The following is a 12076-nucleotide window of genomic DNA, read 5'->3' as shown; positions in this document are numbered from 1 at the left end:
GTGAAACCATGGGAGATTTTATGCTCTCAGAGATCCCTTTCTAGCCCTAATACCATCAGAGGTTTTGCACAGGTAGGTGTAACTGATCTAGTAAACAATTCAGCTGATGATGCACAAGAAGGAACAGTACCCAGCTGGCTCGCTGAGTCTCTTATGTGGCTCTGTGGGAGTAGCAGGAGTAAAACAAAAGGAGGAGGCATTTTTCTAGTAAAGTAGCAAAGGTGACTCTGAACAGACCCAGGGAGCAGGTTTCCTAACTAAGGTGTGGTTATATAATTTCCGGAGTAGAACAAATCTCCTGGTTCCCACACTATAAAAGGGGGATGGGAGGTAATTCTTTCCATATTTACCTCCAAGTGCCTATGGCCGGGTGGGGAGATCGATTAGCTAATGTCTGTAAAGGGCTCTGACGCTGAAACATGCTGATTCTCCTAAAACTCTCCCGAGCACATGGTGGGCTGGTGGCTTGGCAAACTACGGCAGATGCTGCCACGCAGGGAGTTGGGCTGGGGGGTGGGATATGCCTGGGCTCGTGCTGCCGGCTCGCAGCCCCCTAATCCCAGCCGCCTCTACCTCATTCCCACATGACATCACCCCGCAAGCCTGCTGTTTGCTTCACACTCACACGTCCCTCTCCCACTCCTCCCCTGCCCATCCCCATCAACCCGCCTCGCGGGGGGAGGGGAGAGGGCTTTGCCGGACGCCCGCCGCGGCCAATGGGAGAGCCGCCCAGCTGAGGGCGGGGAAGAGCCGATGGGAGCGGGGCCGGCTGCCGCAGCCGGGGCTAGGTATTGCTGACAATAGGGGCGGCAGGAGCGGTGTGCAGCAGGAGGAGGAGCGGGCGCGCCTGCTGGCTGCCTTGCTCCGAGAGAGCCGCGCCGCGGGGAGAAAGAGGAAGCGAAAGCAGCAGCCGGGCGAGAGCCAGGGGAGGGAACCGCTCCGCCGCGCCCCGGTGAGTCCCGGGGGTGCAGGGCACCTCGCATCTCCCGGGGTTCCCCGGGCAGGGGGCGTTCGGAGAGCGACTCTCCCTCGTTCCCACGCTGCTCTCCGGAGTCCCCGGGGCGGACAAGTTTCCAACCAGGGCGCAGCGCAGGCGGAGTCCCTTCAAGTTTCCCTGGCTGGGCGGGGGGTGGGTGACTCTGGTGAGCCGGGCTCTGGGCTAAGCCGCATGGCTGGGGTTGGGGAGACCCGTTCAGCCAAGGGAGAGGGGCCGGCGGCTTCTCCTGCACATGCCGCTCATTCATTTAACAAAGGGAGCAGCCTTCGTTCCTAGTCCCCCTGAACTTGCGGCAGCGTGAGCCGAAGGGATTGTGTGTGTGTGTGTGTGTGTGTGTATTGGGGGGGGGGGTTGGGATCTAAACTGCAGCTGCAGCTTTTCCTGGCTCTGTTGGGGTTCATTGACTGGAGAGAACTGGGGGTGGGGGGTTCCCCCCTTTGCTTTCTCATAGCTAGTGGTAAAGAGACCTGGGCATGGGCGCTTGGATTTTGTGGTAAGGGGGAGACCCGAAGAGGCAGTTGCGGGGTTCAGCATTGGGCTTTTTGTCCAGTGAACTGAAACAACGGGGGTGCCCGGGGCTGGCAGACGCTTCCGCGCTGAATTGATGGGGCAGAGAAAATAAAGAGCGTGTCACGAGTCCGAGCGCCGTTCTGGCTTTTGAGGCGGTGAGCGAGCTGAGAGCTGTGGGGAGGGGAGGTTGTGTGGGGTTTGGGGTGAATACAGAGATTTGGGGACCCGGAATCCTGAGGAGGGGGTTGCACGTCCAGCGAGCGAGTTGTATGTCTACACAAGTAGGATGCGGTTTGGGGAATGGAGATCCTCCCCCTCACCCCGGCTTTGTGTGCCCAGTGAACAGAGCTAATAGGTGGTGGGGGCAGGAGGTTGGTATAGCTTCTTGCAGCGAGTGTGTGGGGGTGTTGGGTGAAAATGCAGAGTGCAGCTCTTCTGGGGTTTTATTTTTGGTGCTTGGAGAGAACTCGGGCAGCAGAACTGAACTTTTTGAATGTGATGAGCAGAGAATTCAAGGAGCGTGGGGGTGTGTCTCAGTGGGTGGCTTTCTTCAAGGCTGTCCCTGGGGAGCGAGGGGAGCAGCCGCAGGAGGGTGCCGCTGGAGGAATGACTTTATCTCGTTCTGCAACTCTGTAAATGCTGCCATGTGAAATTGCCCAGATTCAGAAAGCCTCATATTCCTACGTGAGGTCCACTGTGATTCTGGCTACTTTCCTCTTCCAGAGGCTTTAACAATCACAGCGCTATGTGAGCTGTCTGGATGTCACAGAACATTTGCTCACACTGGCAATTACTCAGTCCTTATTCATTCCCAACCTCCAGTCAGAGTTTCTCCTGGGAAGAAAGATGAAGCCTTTTATTCAGTTTCTATTCAGGATTTGGCTCGATATTTGGGAAACATCATCTGCACTAAACTGTGCAAATTATGTTTAGATGCTATGATTATTATGTACATTTTAATATGTGGTGGTAATTGTGAGAACTGCATTGTTAAACTGTTTAGTCTTAGCCAAGTTTTAAAAGCAAAAGAACTGTGGGTGTTGTGAGTAGGCAGGATTTCTTAGAGAGAGGTATGCTTCTAAAAGATTTTTTCAGCAAGTCAAGGAACAGAAGGAAGAAAGTCTGTTCTTTCCATTGGGAATTGGAGAGTAATCCCAATACAGTACTTAACCTCTGAGTACAGTAATTGCATTCCCCCCCCCCCCACTATTTTGGGAGCTGCTTGATGAGTTACGCCTTATCCTACAAGGTCCTGAGTGCCCTCAATCTTCAGGGACTTCAGGAGGAGTTGAGGCTGCTTGTCACTTGTCAGGCTCAGGCAGGTCTACATTAGAAGTGCTACATTGATGCAGCTGTGCTGTTGTATGTTCTATGACAGCGCTTTGGTCACTGTAGCTTGCATTGCTCTGTGTGTGTGTGTGTGTGTGTCTTTTTCACTCCCCTGAGCGACGTAGGTTAGACCGCCTTACGCGGTAGTGTAGACCTGCCCTCAGAAAGAGGCTTTGGTGCAATCGTTATAGGTGTCCACTGAACAGTTGAGGTTCCTTTATGCCTCCCACCCCCTCTTAATGCAGATTGCTCCTACAAGCAGGCGTAATCTGTATAGAGAGAGGACAGCCAGAATACAGGAAGATGTTAATGCTGCTATTCCAGTATTTGTTTGATTTATTTGAAGATTGATTACGGTACTTTTTCTTTTGTACCTTGAGCCAGAATTTGACCTTGTATGCATACAACACTACAGAAATGCTGAAAGTGATGGGTGGAGGGTGACAGCCGGGTGGATAGTTGTCATACCTGAACTCTGCAGGGAGACTAGATTTTTTTTTTCCAAATGTGATGCTAAAGCTACTAAGGTACCCCTCCTATATGTGGTATTGAAATAAGTTAAACCTGAGGAAGAAACCACTCTTGTAGAATAAGAACATTAGTGCACTGACCATCTGCTCAGTGACTGTTATGGGTGAGACCAGGTTGATGAGATGCATCCTTTATTGGACAAACTTCTGTTGGTGAGAGAGAGAAGCTTTGGAGCTTACACGGAGCTGCTTTTCAGGTCTTCTTCCCAGATGAGGAAGAATTGTGTGTGTGTGGAAAATATAAATGGAAAGATTTGGATTTTCTAATACCTCAAAGATGTCAAGCCTGGTTTCTCCTCCCCTCCCTCCCAATAATTAGTTAACTTATATTCATCGTTTGTAATTTTCTTTGTATCAGTTTGCTTGCAACAGTTTTAAATTCAGTGCTAACCCTCTCACCAAATAGGTCAGAACTCCAAACATCTATCTACCTCACTATTACTAGCTATTTGGGGTTTATTTTTGTTGTTGATGATTTTTCTGATCAGCAGGATGTTATGTCAGATACTGTGGTGTTTGCATGGAGGAAATCACTGGTCCTATGTTTTGCTCTCTCTCTCTAGACACTTATATGGCATTCATAAGTGTAGTATCTGAGGGCTAGTCTACACTTACCTGCCGGGTCGACGCGGTGAGTTCGACTTCTCGGAGTTCGAACTATCGCGTCTAATCTAGACGCGATAGTTCGAACTCCCCGCGTGCTCCGGTCGACTCCGGTACTCCACCACTGCAAACGGCGGTGGCGGAGTCGACCTTGGAGCCACGGACTTCGATCCTGCGGCGTCTGGATGGGTAAATAGTTCGAACTAGGGTACTTCGAGTTCAGCTACGCTATTCACGTAGCTGAACTTGCGTACCCTAGTTCGACCCCCGCCCTTAGTGTAGACCTGCCCTTAGAGCCTGCCCTTCTACTCATCAAAGCCAATTGCAATATTCCTATTGACTTGAGAGGGAGCAGGCTTGAGTTCTAAATCCTGTTTACGGAGACATGCTTTCTGATTTCCCCCTTTTTGGTGCAGCTGTCCTGCAAGGCTTTTCTTTTGAAAGGGTAACTTTTAAAAATCACCAGTGCAAAGTCTGAGGGTGGGATCCCTGCCTCAAAGAGCGTATAGTCTAAACAGACAGCATACATGAAGCCCAGGGGAAGGGGAAGCAACAGCAAGCCCAGTGACTAAGTGCTCTGTTCACATAGGAATTGCAAGTTCCTTTATCTAATGCTTATTTGGGATGGGGAGAGGTAGGGTTTAGAGGCCTTTTGAGTTCAGGTGTGTTTTCAGGAGGGTGTGACGGGATTCCTGGGGTGCAACCTGGAACTGGGGTACTGCTGAGCCCTTGGACACACCAGCCTGCACTCCCTCTCACTGTTGTCTGGCAGGTACTGCACTTACACAGGCAGGGACACACCCAACCTAGTTACATGAATGCTTCTCTCAGCCACTCATGAACCAACAATAGAGAGGCTCCAGCCAATTCCCTCCAGCTCCTCAGCCTTACACCTTCTTGCCCTGGTCAGAAGCCTGACCAGTGTAAGATTATTACCCAGTCTGTCCCTCCCTCAATGTGGAGAGGACATGCACTAGCCTTTGTAACTGAGCTGAGATTTCCCAAGCACTTCAAGCAATTTTGAAGTTTTAAGTAAAGGTTTAAGTAAAGTATAAAACAGATTTATTAGCTACAGAAAGATAGATTTTAAGTGGTTATAAGTGGTGCATAAAACATCAGAGAAAGTTACCAAAGAAAATAAAAGATAAATGTACAATCTAAATCTTAAACCTTATTACACTAGGCAGTATTTAGATCAGCATTTTTCTCAGCCCACTGGATGTTACAGTTCTTAACACACAGGCTTCTCCTTAAGCCTGGACCAGTCTCCTCAGATCACCTTCATCTTCTCCGCATTGCTGTTGCTTCTAGCATAGGTGTGGGGGAGGAGAAAGGTAAAGGCCCTCTGTTACTGTTCCCTATTTTATATCCTTAGTCCATGTGCCTAGACGACACTTGCCCTGATAGGCTTTGCTGAGTCACTGGGTTGAGCAATCAACCTGGTGTAGTCTTGTGCAGCTGAGTCATAGAGTTGAGCAGTCCCCATTGTGTGGTGCTTGGGCAGCCCCCATTGAATTGTAAATCCCTGGATTACAACTCCCCTGCTAATTAATGGTCATTGAACACCCTTCTGGGTGGAGGTCCTTTGTATGTCACTAGTAAATTTACAGCGTATTTCAGTAACACCGTACAGCAACTTTTATAACTTTATACACGCTAATGATATACACATTTGGACAGAACAATGGGTTTCAGCAGATCATAACCTTTCATATGGTATCTTACATGGCATGCTTTGTATGAAATATGATGATGTACGAATGATGAGTGTGGGGTTTACAGGGTGCCGTTTTGAAGTACAGTGTGTCACAGGGGGATTGAAGGAGAGGATGGAGGCATGGTGGAAGCATCCAGCTCAATTACAGTGCTTCAGGTCATCATCCAGACTTCAGAATGAGTATGTGACCTGGAGAACCACATGTTTGGTTTCTGTTATTAAAGCTAAAACAGGGGCTCTTTTGACCTCTTGCATGTGATCTGGGGAGCAGGTTAAACAATAGCTTTTTCCCCAGTACAGTGTCTTTGGATGGTCTGTGCTCTTTGTACCTGCTTTAGTCCACTTCAACACTGATGTATCTTCACTGAAATCACTGGTGTTACATCAGTGGAAGAGTGCAACAAAGTAGGGCTCTCAAATGATAAAATTAATCACGAGATAAAACAAATTAATCCCACTGTTGTTAATAGAATACCAATTTAAATGTATTATAAATCTTTTTGGATGTTTTTCTACATTTTCAAATATATTGGTTGTATTTTGCATTGTAAGTGAAAAGTGTAGAGTGCTCACTTTATATTATTTTTGATTACAGGTATTTGCATTGTAAAAAAGATAAACAAAAGAGTGCAATCTACACATCAAAGCATGAAGGGGCATATGACTGTTTAGCATATCTAGCACGTAAATACCTTGCAGTGCTGGCTACAACAGTGCCATGCAAACACCTGTTCTCACTTTCAAGTGACATTGCAAATAAGAAGCGGGCAGCATTATCTCCTGCAAATGTAAACAAACTTGTTTGTCTTAGCGATTGGTTGAATAAGAAGTAGGACTTGTAGGCTCTTGTAGGCTTTTGTTTTTGTGTACAGTTACATAAAAAATAATAATTCTACATTTGTAAATTGGACTTTCACGATAAAGGGATTGCACTACAGACAGTACTTCGATGAGGTGAACTGAAAAATACTATTTTGTTTATTACAGTGCAAATATTTGTAATAAAAATTAAGTGAGCACTGTATACTCTGTACTCCGTGTTGTAATTGAAATCAATATATTAGAAAATGTGGAAAACATCCAAAATATTTATAATAAATTTCAATTGGTATTCTATTAGTGTTTAACAGTGTGATAATTACAATTAATCTCAGTTTTTAATTTTTTGATAGTTAATTTGGTTTGAGTTAATCGCTTGAGTTAACTGACAGCCCTAATATGGTGAATCAGGCGCTTGATTTGATTTTATTTTTTTAAGAGTTTTAGCACAACACTCTTTTTCTGTCCCTAATGTTGTGTATCTTTCTTCGACACAGGAACAGACGGATCATGTCAAAGGCTGTAACAGCATAGCATGCATACTGTTTTACTCCTGCATTTGAAATTATTTATGACAGTAGCACCCAGAGACCCTCACTGACAGTTTGTGCTTGGCATTGCGCATAATATATAGCGCATGCCTTGAAGAACTTATTCTCTAAACCAGAGGTGGGCAAAGTTTTTGGCCTGCAGGGTCACATTGGGGTTGCAAAACAGTATGGAGGGCCGGGTAGGGAAGGCTGTGCCTCCTCAAACAGCCCACTTCCCGCCCCCCTCAGAACTCCCAACCCATCCAACCCCCCTGCTCCTTGTCCCCTAACCACCCCCTCCTGGGACCCCACCCCCTATCCAATCCCCCTGCTCCCAGTTCCCTGACTACCCCCTATCCACTGTCCTGCCTCTAACAGGCTCCCCGGGACTCTCACTCCCATCTGACCCCCCAGCCCTTTTTGGAATGTGGCCCTGTGAACATGGTCGGAGGACTCAGGAGGAGGACCCGGAGAGAAGTGGCAGTTTCCCCTTTAAAGCAGCCACCCGGTGCTCCTCCTGAGTCCTCCAGCCACATTTGCAGTGCTCCTGCTGCCCGCACCTCCCTCCTGTTCTCCTGAGGCTGCGGGTGAGCCTCCCTCCCTGCTCTCCCACAGGGGGTGCACTGGGGCTGAGGCTGAACAGCAGGGGAGGGGCAGGGGGCTAGCCTCCCCGGCCGTGAGCTCAGGGGCTGGGCAGGATGGGACGCGGGCTGTACTTTGCCCACCTCTGCTCTAAACAAATGAGAGAGAGGAAGTACTATTGTTCCAATTTTACAGATGAAGAACTGAGGTAAGTGGTTTGTCTAAGCTGTTGCAGAGCTGGGAATTGAACCTAGATCTTCTGTGTCCCAGTCCAGTGCCTTCAGCACAAGACCATCCATCATCCCTGATTGTGTTGATGAAATGTCAACTGTGCAATCACTGACTTTAAAAAAACAGAAATAGCAAAGGTCAGAACAAAGAGTTTCAGCTTTGGTGTGGTTATAACTCCTTCTACTGACGTGTTTTCTGTCATGGTGGCAGTGATGGACTTTGGATTATTTTTTTTTTTTGAACTCTAGATTGGTAGAAGGAACAGTCTTGATGCAATAAAACTAAAGTTTTATGGTCGTTAAAATACCTGATAGCTCAAATGACACAAGCGTTTCATATCCCTATCTAGCATGACTTCTCTTTTACTTTCTGATGGATTATGGGTTATGTTTTATTCATGAAGTGGGGGATGGGGAAGAGAAATCATTTTCATTCAGATAGTGGGGCTTTCAAATACTGGTGTTTGTTACAATGTGTTCGTCTGTTTGCATATAGAAAGCTTTGTGGCTTGTGAAATACATATGCCTCGTCAGATCTCTTTTTTTGAAACTGTTTATGCTAAATATGGTTCCAGATTTTAATAATTCTCATTTTATATACATGCATGTGCCCACACATGCACATACATTGCTTATTTTAAGGCCAGCAGAGATCACTATGATCATCTCTCGCCTGTGTTAGGCAGGAGGTCACACTAGAATTTTTACCCAGTGATTTTTGCTGGAGAGGGAATTAACATTCACTCATATAGTAGGGAAAACTATTTAGCCCAGGAAGTTGTGAGTGAATTAGAGCAGGTCTTAGAAATATATCGAATCTCAATTTAAAGATTTCATGTGATGTTGGATTTACCTTTTGCCTTTGTAAACTGTTTCAAGAATTTGTCTTATTTGGGGAAACCTCTATTTGGATCTGGAACTAAAAAGCTCAGGTCCATCTTTAGTTCATACCAGTTCAGGATGAAGGAAAAAATATGTTTTTCTTTAAGCTGGTATTCTAATCTTTAAGGATTCTTTTCCTGCTATGAATTTGTTTACGAAGGCTAGGCACCAAATGAACTGTACTCTATTACACCAATATAATCCATCAGAAGTCTGTGCAGTTGCATGGGTATAACAAGAGAGAGAACTTGGGTTCTGATTTGAGTTTTTAACAATTTGACAAGTATCTAGCTTTGTGTCTGTGATAGGGATTTAAAGTGCAATTCTCAGCGCGATACAAGGTACAACTCAAAATGAGTTGTCATGTATGTGAAGGCATAATTGGGTTCTCAGAACCATGGGGTAAGGGGGCGGGGAAATATAACAAGGCCCAGTGGATGATGTCCTGATGATATCCCTTCATTACACTAGTTCATTTAACGAGCCTCCTGAGCTTGAACTTCCGTGACCCTTCACATTCAAAGGTAAAACTAACAGTCAGGTAACAGCTTGTCAATAAGCATATAATCTAAAGAGAATTAAAGGCAAATGGACACATTGGGGTGGGATAGCTCAGTGGTTTGAGCATTGGTCTGCTAAACCCAGGGTTGTGAGTTCAATCCTTGAGGGGGCCAGTTAGGGATCTGGGGCAAAAATCAGTACTTTGTCCTGCTAGTGAAGGCAGGGGGCTGGACCCAATGACCTTTCAGGTCCCTTCCAGTTCTATGAGATAGGTATATCTCCATATGTTATCAGGCTTTGAAATGTGATACTGATTAGTTTATTAAAATTAATAAGACACTCAATTATAAAACTCCATTACATTGTGCATCTTTTCTGGAAAGAAAGTAATGCAAATAAATATTGTGGGTGAAATGCTCATTTCCTTCAGAAACTACAGAACATATTAAATCTTGATGAAGCCTAGATTTTTCTGTTGTGTAACACGTTCTTCTTAATGGACCAGTGACACCAAGGGGGTTAACACTGGCAGCATTTACTAGCCAAGAGGCATTCAGTGAGATGGTGCCAAATATGAGTGTTCTATTACTGGACCAATGATATTGTAGTTAAAGGTCACCAGCAAAGGGGAGGTGGGGGAGAAATGGGCTTGTCTGCTTTGCTGCTTCATAAAGCACTCCTGGAAGGCTTTTATTTTATTTATTTATATATATATGTATATGTATGTGTGTGTGTGTGTGTGTATATATATATATGTTGTTTTTAACACTGAAGAGTGAGGTCTTTTTTACCCTAGAAGAATCTATGGGTGACTGGAGAAATGGTAAGATTATGATATTATGGGCACTGCAGAGGAACAACCTGGTTAGAGAGGGGAAGGGATTTTTACCTGAATGTTTAAAACTCTGTCACTTCTGGTTTGGTTGATATTTAGTTAACTAAAACACTTGTGAGAGAAACTTTCTCTAAGGATTTGATAACCCTGCCTTTTCAACTAAAGTAATACAGGAACCTTTGGAAAAAAATGATGTCTTTAGGCACACTTTAAAGAAGGGAGAGAAAAAAGCAGTTCTCTTCTGCTTTGGAGGGCATCTTCAACAGGGAAATGTTGCCTGTGAAGACCACTGGTCTTGCTGTTTGATGCTCTATCTTGGTCCAAGCAGTATTGGTGACCTGATGGACCTTAGTGGTTAAAAAGATTGAGTGCTGGATTTTCAATGTGAATCCCCATCTATACTAATTCCTATATTTTATGGAGTTAAGTAATACCCTTAATGTTATAGGGTTTTTTGAAGATGTGTTGAATTCCTAAACTCTGGAAGCCTGTTTCTAAAAAACAGAAATTGTCCTAGGAATAGCCAGCCTCCATCTGAAAAAAAAATTGTAAGATGCAAAATGAAAATGATATATTGGATGGATCACTGTCTTCGGTGATTATCTTGTAGCGAATGACTATCACCAGTGAACAACTGTTTCCTTTCACAAATGTTCGTATGAATTTTATTGCCAGACTCCCCAGGAGACTTTAAATTATTTGTTTCACCACAGAAGTCCATTGATGCTTTCCTTACCCTATCCTGCCACTGTGCATCGATGCTGACCTCTAGGAGTAAGAAAGTAGATTAGTTGCTCTGTTTAGGGCAGTGGTCTCCAACAGTCCAGCATCTGCCAAAATGCCGCCGAATTTCTGCAGCATTTCGGCGGTGACACCTCTCGATGACATTACTTGTCAGTGGCAAGCGGCGTCATCGAGCGGCGTCGCTGCCGAAATGCCGCAGAAATTCATCGGATGCTCGACTGCCGGCCAGGACGCGGGTGCATTTAGATGCCCCGGTGCCTGCGGGCACCGTGTTGGGGACCCCTGGTTTAGGGCTCCTGAATCCTTGTCACTGGATCACACAGGCTCCCAGATGGGAACAGTTTTTATTCTATACTGGAACTTAACTTGCAGGGGTAACCTAGATATAAATGCTGATGACACTCTATGATTTCTGAGCTAAGGCAGTGGTGTTCAAACTGGGGTGTGTGAAGAAACTTTGGCCTTTTGCCCCTTTAAAAAACAAACACACAAATAACCCGTTTTACTGCAGACTGACTAGTACCCCATTGCCATCCTTACTTCTGTGCTGCTGCTGGCGGCAGCGCTGCCTACAGAGCTGGGTGGCCGGAGAGTGGCTGCTGCTGCCCAGGGTGTTCATGTTGTTTGCGGTGCAGCAGGACTATTTTTTTAATCCTGCTCCTGCCCCACCCCACAATACCCACTCCCACCTGCTCCTACATTGTTTATTGAATTTTTATCCCACTCCCACTATGATGGCAGCGTGTCCTGTGGGATCCCAATGCTGCTGCAGGGGGACTTGTACATTTAGTAATAAAAACATTTTTTTTCGTTCCTTCTGCCAACTTGCAAAAAACCGTCCAGTTTGACATTCCACGTAGTGGGGCAGGAGCATGTGACAAATTCAGTGAATGGTAAAGGGGGCGTGACTGTAAAAGTTTGTGCACCACTGACCCCTAAGGCATCTGCTCTTCCTTACGAGTACTTTTATTAGGGTCTCTATTGTGTTGCTATCTCTTGCGCTCTATATCCTGAGTGTCATGATATTTGGTAGCTTTTCTTAGTCCTGCCTCCTGGAGGCATTCAGTTTGCTGAGTATCTTGGCATTTGCTTAAAAAACAAAGTACGGTAAGTTTCTCGCCCTCATGACTATGGAGAAAAGCTCAGAAATTGGCCCAGATGTGAAAACCAGTAAGCAAGTACTAAGAACATAAAATGAGATTTAAAAAAAAAAATTACTTCTGAGAACCCAACTCATTATTTTTGTTGAATGTTTGGAGTTGGTAAT

The 12076-nt window shown here is 45.5% G+C and overlaps 1 protein-coding gene across 6 annotated transcripts in view; it reads left to right on the top strand.

Moving 5' to 3' along the window:
- The first annotated feature begins 768 nt into the window (after positions 1–768).
- The window catches only part of PAK1 (p21 (RAC1) activated kinase 1), a 108789-nt gene continuing 97481 nt past the window's right edge, over positions 769–12076 (top strand). For 2 of the 6 annotated variants that reach the window (XM_039514893.1, XM_039514864.1), the window contains exon 1: positions 814–952. The gene's annotated coding sequence lies outside the window, so the exon portion shown is untranslated. The other 4 variants (XM_039514900.1, XM_039514883.1, XM_039514873.1 and 1 more) reach the window with 4 other exon arrangements.

The sequence above is a fragment of the Mauremys reevesii genome, linkage group 1 (genome assembly GCF_016161935.1).
Source record: "Mauremys reevesii isolate NIE-2019 linkage group 1, ASM1616193v1, whole genome shotgun sequence".
In the NCBI taxonomy this organism is placed as follows: Eukaryota; Metazoa; Chordata; order Testudines; family Geoemydidae; genus Mauremys; species Mauremys reevesii.
This window is presented reverse-complemented; position numbering and strand designations above follow the sequence as displayed.